Source organism: Hibiscus syriacus, unplaced genomic scaffold (genome assembly GCF_006381635.1).
Source record: "Hibiscus syriacus cultivar Baekdansim isolate YM2019G1 unplaced genomic scaffold, ASM638163v2 tig00002878_pilon, whole genome shotgun sequence".
NCBI lineage: Eukaryota > Viridiplantae > Streptophyta > Magnoliopsida > Malvales > Malvaceae > Hibiscus > Hibiscus syriacus.
This window is the reverse complement of record NW_024061951.1, coordinates 67,197-84,754: the sequence shown is the minus strand read 5'-3', so window position 1 is coordinate 84,754 and position 17,558 is coordinate 67,197. Positions and strand designations below refer to the sequence as shown.

Below are 17,558 nucleotides of genomic sequence, written 5' to 3'. Positions count from 1 at the left end.
AAATATTCAAAATGTTTTAACAATCCAAGTTTTAAGATAACCCAAACTCAATCAAAGCAAGATAGGTCTAATCATCCATAGAAGGATCGAGAGGAGGAGGAGGATAACGTGCTCTCATTTCAAGAGTGAGTGCATCCAAACGATCGTTCATCTCCCGTTGTTGAGCCCCCAAAGCATTGAGCTGGGACTCCATGAAAGTAAAGCGTGAGTCCATGGATGCATATTGTAAATCAAATGTCTCCAAAAACGTTCGAAATTATGAAGGCATTTGTTCTTCTTGCTGTGCCTGTTCCGGTGCCGGCGGAGCCTCATCAGGTACTTCCTCATCAATAGCTCGCATGAGCTGTTGAAGCTCTGGATCGTCGTCAGCTGCTGGTGCCGGAGGAGGTGCATGAGAAGAGCTAGGAGTAGGAGGAGCACGTGAAGAACCGACTCCTGGAGTTTGCTTACCGGTTCGATAAACCCATTTGCCAGTTACCTCATCATGTTTCCAATCCGCTCTCTTCAAGGAGGTGAGATTGATTGGGTTTTGAAGAGGGATGGGATTGTCAAGAGAGACATCAAGACCGAGTTTGATAAAAAGATTGCTAAGAAGACACTCGTAAACTAAAGTTTCGACATGTTTGGAAGGAATAATGTTTATGGTATCTACTAGCTCACTAAATATAATATGTGGAAGATTTATATTGTTCTTATTCTTGATACAGTGCATCCACCATAAATCCCTAATACGAAGAGTGGAGTACCTACCTCCGGATGGTCTAAACCACCAAGAGATCATCAAATGAAGAAATCGATCGTGATGAGATCGTAGAGTACTAACACTAGCATTAGGAATATAGGGATATTCCACAGTTTCTTTTTCATTATATAAACCATCATCATCTAACCGAAATTATGAAGCTATAGTCGTGGATTCAATATTAACATATCGTCCTAAAAGGTAAGATCTGATCGCTATAGTTCCACATTGAGTTTCGTTTTGGATACATATCACATTAGAGTAGAAAATGCGGACTAACTGATGAAAGACGATAGGTTTAAGGAGAAACAATTTATCAAACTTCCATGTTTTGAGAATCGGAAGGTATGCGAATTTAATATCTATCATGGCTTGAACAGAGGGAATACATTCTTCCCGGATCTATAAGATTGGAAAGAATTCATGTACCTATGGTACAATTCTTCTCTACGACGTTCAGGCATATTAAAACATGTACTAATAATGGTCGAAGGGGGATTGTTTAGATTTTGAAGTTGAGGAACGGGAGGACGGTTTGAACGACTCGAAGAGGACCTAGGATGTTTGGGGTTTGACTGGTTTAAGGATTTGGAATTAGGAATATAACCTGTAAAATTCGGATTGAGAGGAATGTAGTGGTGTGTAGCACGATTTGATGATAAAAGCATGATTAGGAGTTGAAGTATGAATGATTTCCGATCAAAAACGAAGGTTTTGGAGCAATTTTTGAGAGAGAGGAGAGGGAAAGAGTGGCGGTAGAGAGAGAGAGGGGTTAAGGGTTTGAAAAAAATGAAAGAAATCAGGTTTTAAACCCAAAACCCGACGGATGCATCGATGCATGGTCTTGTGCATCGATGCACATTCAAGGCGTGCATCGGTGCATCTTCATGATGTATCGATGCACATTCAAAGGGATGCATCGATGCACTGTTAAGTGTATCGATGCATTAAGCACAAAAATGTCAAAAATCCGTTTTAAAACACTCAAAATGCTAAATTAATTAGCTCTAGTGGTATTGACAACTCATATATTGAAAATTAATCATGTTCAATCAATCAATTTTATCTTTAAACATTTTTTGAATAAATAATTAATTTTCACTAAGAATCATAAACTCCCCTAACTAATAGCAAGAATGCAATCAAAAGTGTCATTTTTATAAGCATTTTCAATATTAATTAAAAGTGCTAAACATATTTTAAACACTAAGTTAAGATATGTCAGTTAAACCTAATTCTCTCCTAAGTGTCCAAAATCTTTCTTTGTCTAAAGGTTTTGTAAAAATATCCGCTAATTGGTGCAAAGTATCAACAAATTCTAGAACTATATCTTCCTTAGCGACATGGTCTCTAATGAAGTGATGTCTAATTTCAATGTGCTTAGTTCTAGAGTGTTGGATGGGATTTTTAGTGAGACAAATAGCACTAGTATTGTCACACTTGATAGGAATAGTACATACTTCAATTCTATAATAAAAAAGTTGTTTCATCCATAAAACTTGTGCACAACAACTACCAGCTAAAATGTATTCCGCTTCAGTGGTAGATAATGCAACACAATTTTGTTTCTTTGAAAACCAAGAAATCAGCATATTTCCAAGGAATTGGCAAGTACCGGAGGTGTTTTTCCTATCTAATTTGTATCCTCCATAATCCGCATATGAGAAGGCATGCAAGCTGAAATTAGAGTCTCTAGGATACCAAAGTCCTTAACTAGGAGTGTCCTTAAGGTATCTAAAGATCCTCTTAACGGCTAGTAAATGTGATCCTTTAGGGCCTGATTGAAATCTAGCACATAAGCAAACACGAAACATAATGTCGGGTCTACTTGCAGTTAGATAAAGCAATGAGCCAATCATGGATCTACATATTTTAACATTCACACGTTTACCTCCTTCATCTATGTCAAGCTTTGTAGAAGAACTCATTAGAGTGGCATGAGGTTTCCCATTTTCCAATCCAAATTTCTTTAGCATATGCTTGACATATTTTGCTTGATTGATGAAGATGCCATCTTTTCTTTGCTTGATTGATGAAGATGCCATCTTTTCTTTGCTTGATTTGGAGTCCCAAGAAATATGAGAGCTCTCCCATCATGCTCATCTCGAACTCACCTTGCATTAGCTTAGAAAATTCTTGGCAAAGAACATCATTAGTAGAATCAAAAATTATATCATCAACATAAATTTGTACTACTAATAAATCTTTCCCTTCCCTCTTTAAAAATAATGTAGTGTCAACCTTCCCTTTTGAAAAACCTTTTTCTATTAAAAAATTTGACAATCTTTTATACCAAGCTCTAGGAGTTTGTTTTAAACCATAAAATACTTTTGTCAATTTAAAAACATGATCCGGAAATTTTGAATCTTCAAAACCTAGAGGTTGTTCTACATACACTTCTTTTATAAAACCATTTAAAAATGCACTTTTAACATCCATTTGATATAATTTAAATTCATTGAAACATGCAAATGCTAACAACATTCTAATTGTTTCCATCCTAGCTACAGGAGCATATGTTTCATCATAATCTAATCCTTCTTCTTGAGTATAGCCTTGAGTAACAAGTCTAGCCTTGTTCCTCACAATATTACCACCTACATCAAGCTTATTTCTAAAGACCCATCTAGTACCTACGGTAGATTTATTACTAGGTCTTTCAACTAATGTCCATACTTTACTTCTCTCAAATTGATTTAATTCTTCTTGCATAGCCATAATCCAATGTTCATCTTTTAATGCTTCTTTGATGTTCTTAGGCTCTATGCATGAAATAAATGCAACATAATTACAAATATTTCTAAGAGAAGATCTAGTTGTTACCCCTTTGGATGGATCACCTATAATCTCACCATCCTTGACATAGTTGTACTCTTTTGGGTAAGATACTTCCATTTCTTCAATAGTTGGATTCTCGAGGGGATCATAAGTTTCCTCATCTTTCGTTTCTTCCTTTGATGATGATTCTCCAACGTCATGTCTAACTTCATTTGCTTGTACAATACCTACATCATCATTAACACAAGAATCATTCCTCGGAAGGGGATTATCATCGAAAACATGTATGGACTCTTCTACAAATAAAGTTCTTTTATTAAATACCCGATAAGCTTTAGAATTTAAGGAATAGCCCAGAAAAATTTCTTTATCACTTTTAGCATTAAATTTGCCAAGGTTTTCTTTACCGTTGTTTAAAACAAAACATTTACATCCAAAAGGATGAAAATAGCTAATGTTAGGCTTTTTATTTTTGAAAATTTCATATGGAGTTTTCTTTAAAATTGTCCTAATCATTACTCAATTTACAACATAATAAGCGGTATTTGTGGCTTCTGCCCAAAAGTATTTTGGCAAATTATTTTCACAAAGCATAGTTCTAGCCATTTCTTCTAAAGTTCAATTTTTCCTCTCGACAACTCCATTTTGTTGAGGAGTTATAGGTGCTGAAAAATTATGACTAATACCATTAGAATTACAAAACTCAGTAAATCCAAGATTTTCAAATTCAGTGCCATGATTACTTCTAACACTAGTGATAGAGTAACCTTTTTCGTTTTGGATTATTTTTGAAAATGTGATGAAATTTTCTAATGTTTCATCTTTAGTACTTAAGAATATAACCTAAGTATATCTAGAATAGTCATCTACCAAGAAAAATGCATATTGTTTTCCACCCAAGCTAGTAGTTCTAGTTGGCCCAAAAATCTAAATGGATCAATTGTAAAACTCTACTAGTTGATACATCATTAATGGATTTAAAAGAAACTGGTTTTTGTTTTCCTTTAGCACAAGCATCACAGATTTTATCATTATCAAATTTTAGTTTAGGCAACCCTCTTAGTAGGTCTCCTTGAATTAACCGTTGCAAAACACTCATGCTAGCATGTCCTAGTCTCCTATGCCATAACCAACTATCATGTTCATCTTTAGCAACTAGGCACAAATTAGTCATGTTAATAGAATCTAAATGCACCATGTATATGTTTCCTATTCTATTACCAATAAGCATAATCCGATTAGATGCAATGTCAATAACTTTACAACCATTAGTTTCAAATATGACATTGAATCTCTTATCGCATAATTGACTAATACTCAATAGATTATGCTTTAATCCATTCACATATAAGACATTTTTAATTTGTATGGAAGAGATATTACCTATAATACCTATACCTTCAATGTGACCTTTTGAATTATCACCAAATGTCACTTCTCCTCTATTTTTGGCGTTAAGCTCAATGAACCGGCTTTTGTCTCCGGTCATGTGTCTCGAGCATCCACTATCAAGGTACCATGAGTTTGGATTTGTTTCCTGTGCCTTGTAGCAATGCTCATTTTCCTACAATCATAGATTAATTTCTAATTTTTGGTACCAAAATTCTTTTGGGTCCATATTCATTAGTTTCTAAAATTCTAGTCCCCTTAGGTATCCATTTATGTAGAATATCTTATCTTTAGTAGTAATGAGTTCTTTATGAACCCACATACTTCTAACGATTTTACCATTTAAGGTTCTTTGAGGACCTCTATGATTGTAGTTTCTAAAACTTTTCCTAACAAAGTTGGATTTTGAATTTTCACATTTTTTAAATCTTTTTGTTCCAACTTTATCAAAAGAAGTTTTAAGATCATCAATTTTTTTTTATGATCATCTTGAACTTTTGAAAGTAAGTTATGCAAATCAATATTTTTCTTTTCAAAATCATCAATTTTGATTTGCAATTTATTAATTTTACTTTAAGCTCATTTTTGGTCTTGGACATAAGACTATTTTCATTTTTCAATTTTGAAAAATCATTTTTGTATTTTGAAAATAGAGTCTTATAATCCGAAGCCAAACCATTATAATCCTCTAACAACTCATCATAAGATAATTCATCTGAATCAAATGAGTTAGAGGTTACCTGAGAGTTTTCCCTGATGGCCATCAAACACAAGTTGGCTACTCCTTGTTCCTCTTCATCAGAACCTTCTTCATCACTTCATGTAGCTACATGAGCCTTGGGTTTCTTTTTGGATTGACCCTTTTTCTTCAATTGAGGGTAATCATATTTGATATGCCATGTCTTTTTGCATTCGTAGCAAATGATTGGGTCTTTTTCCTTCAATTCAGTTTTGAAGCATTCATTGCGTTTGAATTTTCTTCTTCGGTTGGGTCTCATCAATTTTCTGAATCGTTTGGAAAATAATGCCATTTCCTCGTCATCTTCATCAGAATCACTCTATTCTTTTGTGGATTTGAGAGCAACTCAAATGTTTTTCTTCTTCTCATTCTCCTTTGGTGTCTCGTCAATCTTATCGAGGTCCACCTCATCTTCAAGCATCATTTCATGAGTGAGGAGAGAACCAATTAGCTCTTCAAGAGTTAAGGACTTTAGGTTCTTAGCCTCGATGATTGACGTCTTCTTTGATTGCCATGATTTTGGAAGGGAGTAAACTAACTTCCTCACAAGCTTTTCATTTGGAATGATCTCTCCATATGATTTGAGACCATTGACAATCGTTGAAAATATATCCGTCATAGCTTTAATATCTTCATTTGGTTTCATCTTGAAATTTTCATAGCTATGTGTTAGAAGACTAATTTTAGATTATTTTACCTCGTCGGTGCCTTCATGAGTGACTTGAAGTTTATCCCATATCTCATTGGCGGTTGTACATGATGAAACTCTTCCGTATTCATCCGGTCCAAGTGCACAAAATATGATATGGATGGCTTTGAAATTGAGCTGGAACATTCTTGTCTCTCTTTCACTCCACAATCTTGGATGAGTGAGAGGCTTGATATATCTGTCTTCTACGACATTCCACGCTCTCATGTCACTTGCTTGAATGAAATACATCATCATATTCTTCCAATAGGCATAATTGGCTCCATTGAAGAAAGGAGGCTTGTTGGCGGGCATCGAATAGAGACCGGAGTCGAAGTTTGAAGTGGAGGTCATTGATGACTTGATTATCGATGTAACTCTTCCCGAATCGACTCAAGAGGCGATTAAAACTTCAAATGAGTGAGGCTCTGATATCAATTGTTGAGTTAATCGATCAACGAATATAGCCAAGAGCGGGGTGAATTGGCAATTAAAATTTTGGTGGAAGCTTTTGTAGAAAATTGAAAGTAATTGCATAGTGATTTACAGTGGTTCGACTTTCTCAAACAAAGTTTACGTCCACTATCTTAGTTATTCACACTAAGGATTTTCCAACAAATTCACTAATTTGTTATTTCTTTTGAGGCCAAAGAGATAACCTTACAACACCCTCAAGAATATACCCCAATTCTTGAGAACACTCTTTTTCAAAGAGAATATTACAAATTCGTAAACTTAATGAAAAACCTCACAAGGAAAATGTGTTTGCACAATTCTAGAACAAAGAAAGAACACTCAATAATAAATACAATTGAGCACAACAAGTGTTCTTGAAAGCAAAAATGAATATTGAATGAAATAGGCTTGAAATTGCTCAAACTTGAGGTTTGATGCTTTCTCTTTGATTCTCTCTTCTTTCTTGATAATTGATGTTGATCAATGGCTTCTAAGCTTGTTTAAATACTCCTTCAATTGATTCTGAACGTTAGGATCATTAATTGAGTCATTAGAGCCGTTATTGTGTGAAAACAATTAATAAAATGGTTGGGAGCGTGGGATGCATCGATGCATACACAAGGTGCATCGGTGCATCAAGTGTAAAATTCAAATATTTTCCCCAAACAAAGGTGCACTAAGTGTGAATCGATGCATTTAATGCAATCCATGTTTTGAATAAGCCTATGTGCATCGATGCATGGTATGTGCATCGATGCATAGTATGTGCATCGATGCATAAAATGCATTTGATGTTTTAATTAAAACCAGAGTGCATCAATGCATGGAGAGTGCATCGATGCATAAAATGCATTCGATGTTCAATTTATTCAATGGTGTATCGATGCATGGATTGGTGCATCAGTACACTCCTTTGAAAAATTGATTTTAGGCTTGTTTTTTGTTCAAAATACTTTGTGAAAATTGTTTCAAAAATAGTTTAAGTATAAAACACAATTTTACACATTTAGTAAGGATTAAAATTGATCTTGAAAGACTTGGAGTAATAATTTGATATTCGAGTAATTAATCGAATATACCTTTAGAAAATCATTTGTAAAATCTTAAAAATCATTTATACTTAATTTGTTATATCGAAACATCAAAATGTTTTTAACATTACACAATTAATTTAATTTTTTTTTCAAATTTTTTGGGTTGTTACAATTCTGGGATGTACAAAAGAATCAACAGAACCCGAAGGCCTCCTGAATCGGTCTGGAACTCGATCTCTATCTCTCCTGTGCTCCATGCCCAATCGCTCTATTTCCTCAGCAGTCTTGGCTATCTCAACCAAGGCGTCAAAATTCCTCTCCTAGTGGGTAGCGACTCGACTCCTGATCTCATACCTGAGTCCATTCTCGAACCTCAAGCATCGATCTGTCTCAGTGTCAACAAGTCCAGGAGCATAGCGGCTCAATTGGATGAACTCAACCTCGTACTCCATAACAGACATATTACCCTGCTCCAAATTCTGAAACTCCTGGCGTCGCTCCTGCAGATATCTTTCCCCAATATAGCGACTCCGAAAACGTGTCTTGAAAAGATCCCATGTTAACTGGTTCCTCAGAATACTACCAGAAATTGATTGCCACCATCTGAAACTCTCTTTCTTCAACATAGTTAGGGCCCCATTTAACTTCTGCTCAGGCCTCAGATCCATCTCATCCATAATCCTCTATGTGTCCTCCAGCTAATACTCAACGTCTGTCGGAGGTCCACCAGTAATACCCTCGAATGGAACTACATCAGCAGTGACCAAAGAATTCGAAATCTCCACTGCAGTCATATTACTAGAGGCTCTAGCAGCTCTCTGAAACATGCGAACAATAGTTCTATTAATGACGTCTTCGTTCATGTCAGTATCTTCATCTTCATTAACAGGAGGGTCTCTCACATGAGTAAACTGATCATCATAAGAAAGGGTCGGATCTACTTGCGGAACATGAGGATCACGTGGTAACATCAGTGTAACACCCCAATCCGTACCCGACCCGGATACGAGTCCGAGGTGTCACATTGACTTTTCAAACTTTGACTCTTAAAGAAAAATAGGGAAATTTAAAACTTTTATAACATTTAACTTATTCAAAACATTTACAAAACACATCAGAGTTCATACAATTTAGATCTTTAGACTACATGCCAACTACACTCTATATACATTACATATATTTTCTGATCTGACATTTGGTAAGGAAAACTGACCTGTCTTGCTTCGCATTACTCTTTACTCTTCTCGAAACCTACGTGTGAAACAATCACACGCTAAGTCGTTGACTTAGTGAGGCAATAAATAAACATATAACAATAAATTCATGAATGGACATTCATACCATTGAATCATGACATTTCAATATGCATGTATCTATTGCATGATAACAATATATAATCATGTCATACACACATGCAACTTACCTTCTTGTATCACTTTCACTTTCATTTATCTTTCAATTGCATTACCCATGTATATTATTGAGACTACAACTATGTGAGTACATTGAGGTTGTGCACTAATGCTGTCACCACAACTCGTATCAATTCCCTCATGGGGCACCGAACCTTAGTTCAGTATTCGTCCCGAATGACCACTATCCAGAGGTCACAAGGATCCTCGGTAACTATCCATAGGTCCCGAAGAACCTAGGTAAACTGTCCATATGTTCCTTTAAACATAGGTAAATTGTCCATATGTGCCTTTAAACATAGGTAAACCCTCGACTCTTGGCATGCCAACTATACCTATAGCTCTCGTATCATATACTATGGGCATTTATTTATACATTTCATATCACTTGTTCTTTCTCTTCTGTCACATACCACATGTATGTGTAACCATATATCTCATATCATATCACATGTATTACATATACATGTATTCACGTAGATCATTTCATATGACTTAAATCAGTTCCCATTTGTTCATATAACCATGCATGTCATGTCAAGTAACATATATCATATGTTGCATTTTCACGTAATCATGTAACTTATGTAACATATCATCCATCCATTTCTATGTACTAATGCACACAAATCAAATAACATTTTAGGAGTCACTTCTTACCATAGTAACTCCGTCACTGGCTCATCGCAAGCCAATGTTTGTTTTATAACATAAGTACAAATTAAATTTGCACTCACCTTAGCTTTGCTTTGATTCGATTCTAATCCTTCAATTGATTCAGAACGGGATCACGTTCTATATCTACATAATCATACATAGATCTATATTAGTATTATAACTAATATACTCTAATGGTTCACTCCTTAGACTAGGAGAAAAGTCAATTTCATCTTTTAATGAAGGTATGCATCGATGCACTACTGATGCATCGGTGCATAAAATGCATTCGATGTTGTATTATTACTGGGATGCATCGATGCATGCCTTATGCATCGATGCACTAATTGCATTCGATATTTTTATTTTAAAAGAGTGCATCGATGCACTACCAATGCATCGATACACCTTCAAACAATTTCTGGGTTTTAACCTTGATGCATCGATGCACTATGAATATGCATCGATGCACTCTGCCCAGAATCCTCTTTTTGAACTCGAAAATCATCAACTCTTCACTCAAATGCTTCATATTTCATCCCCTTTCATATTCCTAACTTTCATATACATGCTTAAACTCATTTATAATCAATTATCTCGTCTTTAACCTTAATATCCTCTTCTCTTTATTAACTTCAAGAATCATACCAGATTTTTAACATGTTTTAAATCTAATTCTAACACTCCATATTCCTTAATTAGATTGATGACAAGTCAAATTCCTTCTCAAAATTCACTTACTAACTCTTTTCTAGAATTTAATTTAAAAACTCATTTTCTTTAATCTTTCATAACTTCTTTATCTTTTAATTTTAGGACAACCTAAGCTTTCCATAAGCTTAAGTAATACCTAATGATCAAAACTCACTCTTAAAATTAACAAATAATCAACTAACAAGGAATCTTACCTTTGCAAGCTTGGCTCTTTCTTTCTCTCGTACATGAAGAAGAAGAAGATGAAGAGAATATCTCTTCATCCTTATCCCCTCCAACATATATATCCTTATCATATCTATTTTTAATTCATTTATTAGTCAAATGACCATTTTTCCCTCTACTTCATTTGATAATTACTAACAACTTTTAGGATTTATTTCCAGATAAATCATTGAACTAATCCATTCTTCTACTTTAATCACTAAATTTTGAAACTTTACCATTTAGTCACTAACTCATAGTTTGGGATGTTACAACTCTCCCCTTTTTATAAGAAAATTCGTCCTCGAATTTTCACTGTACCTCTTGATAAGAACATATCTTCTAATGTTCTTATGTTGCTTCCCTGACTTATTCCTTCTTATCGTCATCAGAAACTTATCTTTCAATCCTTTAGTTTCCAACTATCTTTTTCGTTTATACATTCATCTTCTGTTGCTTATCATATAAACAATAACCAGTAACATCAATCCATTTCTGTCTTTTCTCTCATTCGATTATGCATTTTTCCTTTGACCTTTCAAAAATCCACATAATGTTACTCATCCTGTAGACATTAACATCAATTCTTACCATCCATTGTACTTGTATTTCCTTCAAACATACAAATCTTTATCTTCTTCACCACATCACCTTACTATGATCAAACTATACAAATGTATCCAAATTCTCTTCATATTTGGTTATCATAACCTGACAATATCTTATAATTCCATTACTTTTTCATCACATACTCTTGTTAGCCAACGCTAACTCTTTCTATCTAGAATACAAACTCTTATCATATCCACACTCTTATACACAGTACTATTCCTTGGTTTCAAATTCATAATTCTGATTTCATTCATCTTATAAACGTATCACTGATGCACTTATTCTTGAACTCTTTTACAAACAATAACCACGCCACTTGATCTTTTAACGTTCTTATGGTGACATTGTGCACCATACTCTAGTTTACCCTCGTAGTAACGAAACTACTCAATTTAACTTCTTCACTTTGGAGAAATGCAAACCGTTTAACATTTTCTTCATATCCTTTAACCAAATGTCTGTAACAACACAACATTCCTCAAATTCACCTTTGAACTTAGGTGCTCTTAAATCTTTTAACTATCTCAATACATTAATTCTATGAGTTAACAAAATATAACATTGTAAACACATCGAAATATCATTCAACATCATGAATCATTCTCTAATCTTATACAGGCATTCCCTGAGGTTTTCGCTCTTCTCCCTGCCTGGCCAGGACAGGTGAATGCTATTACCTTCAGGTCTATCACCTTGTGTTTCACTTTGGAAACTCTCATATATTCATGTGCTCATATCATTTCTTCTATCACATATCACGTGTGCATATAATCATCCAATTCATATCATATAACATGTCATTTGCATATGTTCACATATAATTTATCATATCATATAAAAATATATAAATCTCATAAATCATTCTCAGTATTCACTTATCTTATATAACATAACAATTTAACTCTATTAACAAGACAGCACACTTCTTACCCTATCAGATCAGATTTATTTATTTATTTATTTATTCACTTTGTGTTGCCATGTACACTTTTTAAAACACTTTTGATTTCGTTTTTAGCCTAGAATCGGCTAAACCGTAGCTCTGATACCATTAAATGTAACACCCCAACCCGTACCCGACCCGGATACGAGTCCGAGGTGTCACATTGACTTTTCAAACTTTGACTCTTAAAGAAAAATAGGGAAATTTAAAACTTTTATAACATTTAACTTATTCAAAACGTTTACAAAACATATCAGAGTTCATATAATTTAGATCTTTAGACTACATGCCAACTACACTCTATATACAGTACATATATTTTCTGATCTGACATTTGGTAAGGAGAACTGACCTGTTTTGCTTCGCATTACTCTTTACTCTTCTCGAAACCTACGTGTGAAACAATCACACGCTAAGTCGTTGACTTAGTGAGGCAATAAATAAATATATAACAATAAATTCATGAATGGACATTCATACCATTGAATCATGGCATTTCAATATGCATGTATCTATTGCATGATAACAATATATAATCATGTCATACACACATGCAATTTACCTTCTTGTATCACTTTCACTTTCATTTATCTTTCAATTGCATTGCCCATGTATATTATTGAGACTAGAGGTATGTGAGTACATTGAGGTTGTGCACTAATGCTGTCACCACAGCTCGTATCAATTCCCTCATGGGGCACCGAACCTTAGTTCAGTATTCGTCCCGAAGGACCACTATCCAGAGGTCACAAGGATCCTCGGTAACTATCCATAGGTCCCGAAGAACCTAGGTAAACTGTCCATATGTGCCTTTAAACATAGGTAAATTATCCATATGTGCCTTTAAACATAGGTAAATTGTCCATATGTGCCTTTAAACATAGGTAAACCCTCGACTCTTGGCATGCTAACTATACCTATAGCTCTCGTATCATATACTATGGGCATTTATTTATACATTTCATATCACTTGTTCTTTCTCTTCTGTCACATACCACATGTATGTGTAACCATATATCTCATATCATATCACATGTATTACATATACATGTATTCACGTAGATCATTTCATATGACTTATATCAGTTCCCATTTGTTCATATAACCATGCATGTCATGTCAAGTAACATATATCATATGTTGCATTTTCACGTAATCATGTAACTTATGTAACATATCATCCATCCATTTCTATGTACTAATGCACACAAATCAAATAACATTTTAGGAGTCACTTCTTACCATAGTAACTCCGTCATTGGCTCATCGCAAGCCAATGTTTGTTCTATAACATAAGTACAAATTAAATTTGCACTCACCTTAGCTTTGCTTTGATTCGATTCTAATCCTTCAATTGATTCGGAACGGGATCACGTTCTATAACAACATAATCATACATAGATCTATATTAGTATTATAACTAATATACTCTAATGGTTCACTCCTTAGACTAAGAGAAAAGTCAATTTCATCTTTTAATGAAGGTATGCATCGATGCACTACTGGTGCATCGGTGCATAAAATGCATTCGATGTTGTATTATTACTGGGATGCATCGATGCATGCCTTATGCATAGATGCACTAATTGCATTCGATATTTTTATTTTAAAAGAGTGCATCGATGCACTACCAATACATCGATACACCTTCAAACAATTTCTGGGTTTTAACCTTGATGCATCGATGCACTATGAATGTGCATCGATGCACTCTGCCCAGAATCCTCTTTTTGAACCCGAAATCATCAACTCTTCACTCAAATGCTTCATATTTCATCCCCTTTCATATTCCTAACTTTCATATACATGCTTAAACTCATTTATAATCAATTATCTCGTCTTTAACCTTAATTATACTGCATCGAGCACTACCAATACATCGATACACCTTCAAACAATTTCTGGGTTTTAACCTTGGCATCGATGCACTATGAATGTGCATCGATGCACTCTGCCCAGAATCCTCTTTTTGAACCCGAAAATCATCAACTCTTCACTCAAATGCTTCATATTTCATCCCCTTTCATATTCCTAACTTCAATACATGCTTAAACTCATTTATAATCAATTATCTCGTCTTTAACCTTAATATCCTCTACTCTTTATTAACTTCAAGAATTATACCAGATTTTTAACATGTTTTAAATCTAATTCTAACACTCCATATTCCTTAATTAGATTGATGACAAGTCAAATTCCTTCTCAAAATTCACTTACTAACTCTTTTCCATAATTTCCTTTAAAAACTCATTTTCTTTAATCTTCCATAACTTCTTTATCTTTTAATTTTAGGACAACATAAGCTTTCCATAAGCTTAAATAATACCTAATGATCAAAACCCACTCTTAAAATTAAAAAATAATCAACTAACAAGGAATCTTACATTTGCAAGCTTTGCTCTTTCTTTCTCTCGTACATGAAGAAGAAGAAGAAGATGAAGAGAATATCTCTTCATCCTTATCCCCTCTAACATATATATCCTTATCATATATATTTTTAATTCATTTATTAGTCAAATGACCATTTTGCCATCTATTTCATTTGATAATTACTAACAACTTTTAGGATTTATTTCCAGATAAATCATTGAAGTAATCCATTCTTCTACTTTAATCACTAAATTCTGAAACTTTACCATTTAGTCACTAACTCGTAGTTTGGGATGTTACAATCAGATCGTCTATCGTAACAGAAGGTCGAGTGACTCGTCCTCGACAACGGCCACGTCCTGTCCTACGACCTCTAGCAGCACTCATCGTTGGATCTATAAGGCTCTACAGAAAGAATTTGAAACATATATCAGATTAACATCAGGTATCTCGAGAAAACTTTAAATCATAAAATAAGGTGACACGTTTTTTTAAATTCTTAAAAATCCAAAGTTTAGGACCCATCTACAGTCCGAGTGTTTAAAACCGAATGCTCTGATACCACCAAATGTAACCCCCTAGACCCGGTCTAAACGTTAGACCCAAACCTAAGCAGTCACATGTCCCATTCATAGATTCCTTTATATTTAAAACAAGTTATAAATCATTAGATATAATACAGAACAAATATCAATAATACCGATATATCCAAAACGATAGCAAAATACATGTCACCAACACAACTGGAAACATATAGAGATATATGTTCGTACAAAATAAAGTAGTTGATCTTCCCTAATGCCAAATCTGCTAGCTTACGGTATGCTGTTATCTGAAAAAGGTTAAAATTTACATAATGAGCTAAAAAGCCCAATGTGCTCCAAACAGTGTATAAAAACATACAGATATAATCTTTCAATAAAATCGATTTATGCAACATGTTTTTTATATTTAAAACATAAACACTACCCCCATCCTTTCACAATCTGTTTGTGTAGGTTCCCCAGAACCATACACCCCATACAACCAGTAAGGCCCTGAGCACAGCCGAAGAGCCACAGATAATCTTCCTCCAACAATATTTCCCCCCAATGATAGTAATGAACATGAATGTATTTGAGTAAAACAATGAATAATTCTTAAAAACATAAGAATGTTTCAAGCTTGAAAACCATAAGCAGAATTATAGAAATAAAAAATCAAATCAGTAATGTATGGTAATTCAGATGTTGGGTAATCAGTATTCAGAAATTGGTATAAAATACCGTAATCAGAAAATCATATCATACATATGCGGTAAATCAGATATCAGATACACATTTTTCAGACATATATTTTAAAACATTAATGTAACACTGTCAGGAAATACACCTATAACAGTCTGAGAAATCGGATAGGGTGCCTACTACTGGGTCTGTCGATCACGCTCTGCTGTAGCGCTAGATCCTACGAATTGGAAAAATCCATATTGGAATCCTAATATAAATAATCTTAATCTTTATTTAAATAATTTACGGAAACCTAAGGGTAGTTCTCGTATTACGCGGTTCGGGCTGATCTGACGAACGGACAACACCGGACCTAACTAATTCCCTCTCAGGTGAAACAAGAGTACATTCATATAATATTTTATTAAATCAATTCCTTAACTATATCTCAAATAAATAATCAAAAATGTTAAAATACTAAGCCCTTTGGGTTCACAAGCTTGATTAGGGGATTTTGGATCAGAATTTGGAAAACAGACTTCGGAATCAGATTCAGGACGTTGAAAAATATAAAATATGACATTCCGGAAATTTGAATTCTTGGTTAAAGTCAAAGTCATAGGGTTTGACTGACAATTTGGAGACTTTCGGGTTCGAATTTGGTGAAACGGACCCCAAAAATGGATTCAAGACATTGAAAAATGTCAGGATATGTATATTCGAAAAAGGTCAACGGTCGTTTAATGGCCGGTCAATGCCGATCAAAGTTCTGGTCAAAGAAGGTCAACAGATGATCAACCATTTTACACAATTATCACCCTTTTTAAAAATATTTACGAAAATAACACCCTTTCAAAAAACATATTGACGAAAATAACACCCTTTTAAAAAACATTAAGAAAATAACACCTTTTTAAAAATAATTACGAAACTAGTACCCTTTTAAAAATAATTACGAAAATAGCACACTTTTAAAAATAATTACGAAACTAACACCCAGTCAACGGTCAACGGGTCAGGTTTACGGGTCGGGTCAACGGTCGGGTCAACGGTCGGGTCAGGTCTACGGTCTTGTCGGGTTAGAACCGGTCAAACTGTTTCGGACCGGTCAAACCGGTTTTAATGCTTCTAAACCAGTTTCGAACATCCGCCACGCGCATTGGCGGCGCGTAGGACCTCTTCTGGCTTCGAAAAATTCACAGAAAAAATTCTAAAAATTATTTTGAACGATTTTGAGGCACTTACAAAGCTCGGTCCAAAATTTTGAACGGCGGAGAGCTCGATTTCAACAAATTGAAAATTTTGACCGCTTCACCTCCACACGCGCCGCCGCCTACAGAGACCAAGGATAACACCGGCGGACTCGAAACAGCACAAGGAACACGATGGTGCGGGAGGTGTTGAAAACGGAGCAACGATCGACGATGAATTTAGGATTTTCTCGGTGGTGGTGCTTAAAAAAACGTCCAGATTTTGACTTGAAATTCACGACGTTTGGCAGCGTTTCACTTCAATTGATTTAAGGGGTTTGTTCCTCACTTGATGACGAACACGATGGTGGTTTCAAAACGACGATCGGAGATCGAACGACTTCTGAATCGGTTTGGAAAGA

The 17,558-nt window shown here is 34.7% G+C and overlaps 1 pseudogene; it reads left to right on the top strand.

Annotated features, from left to right (window-relative positions):
* LOC120160981 overlaps positions 1-17,558 on the top strand; it is a 37,441-nt pseudogene that overhangs the window by 15,528 nt on the left and 4,355 nt on the right.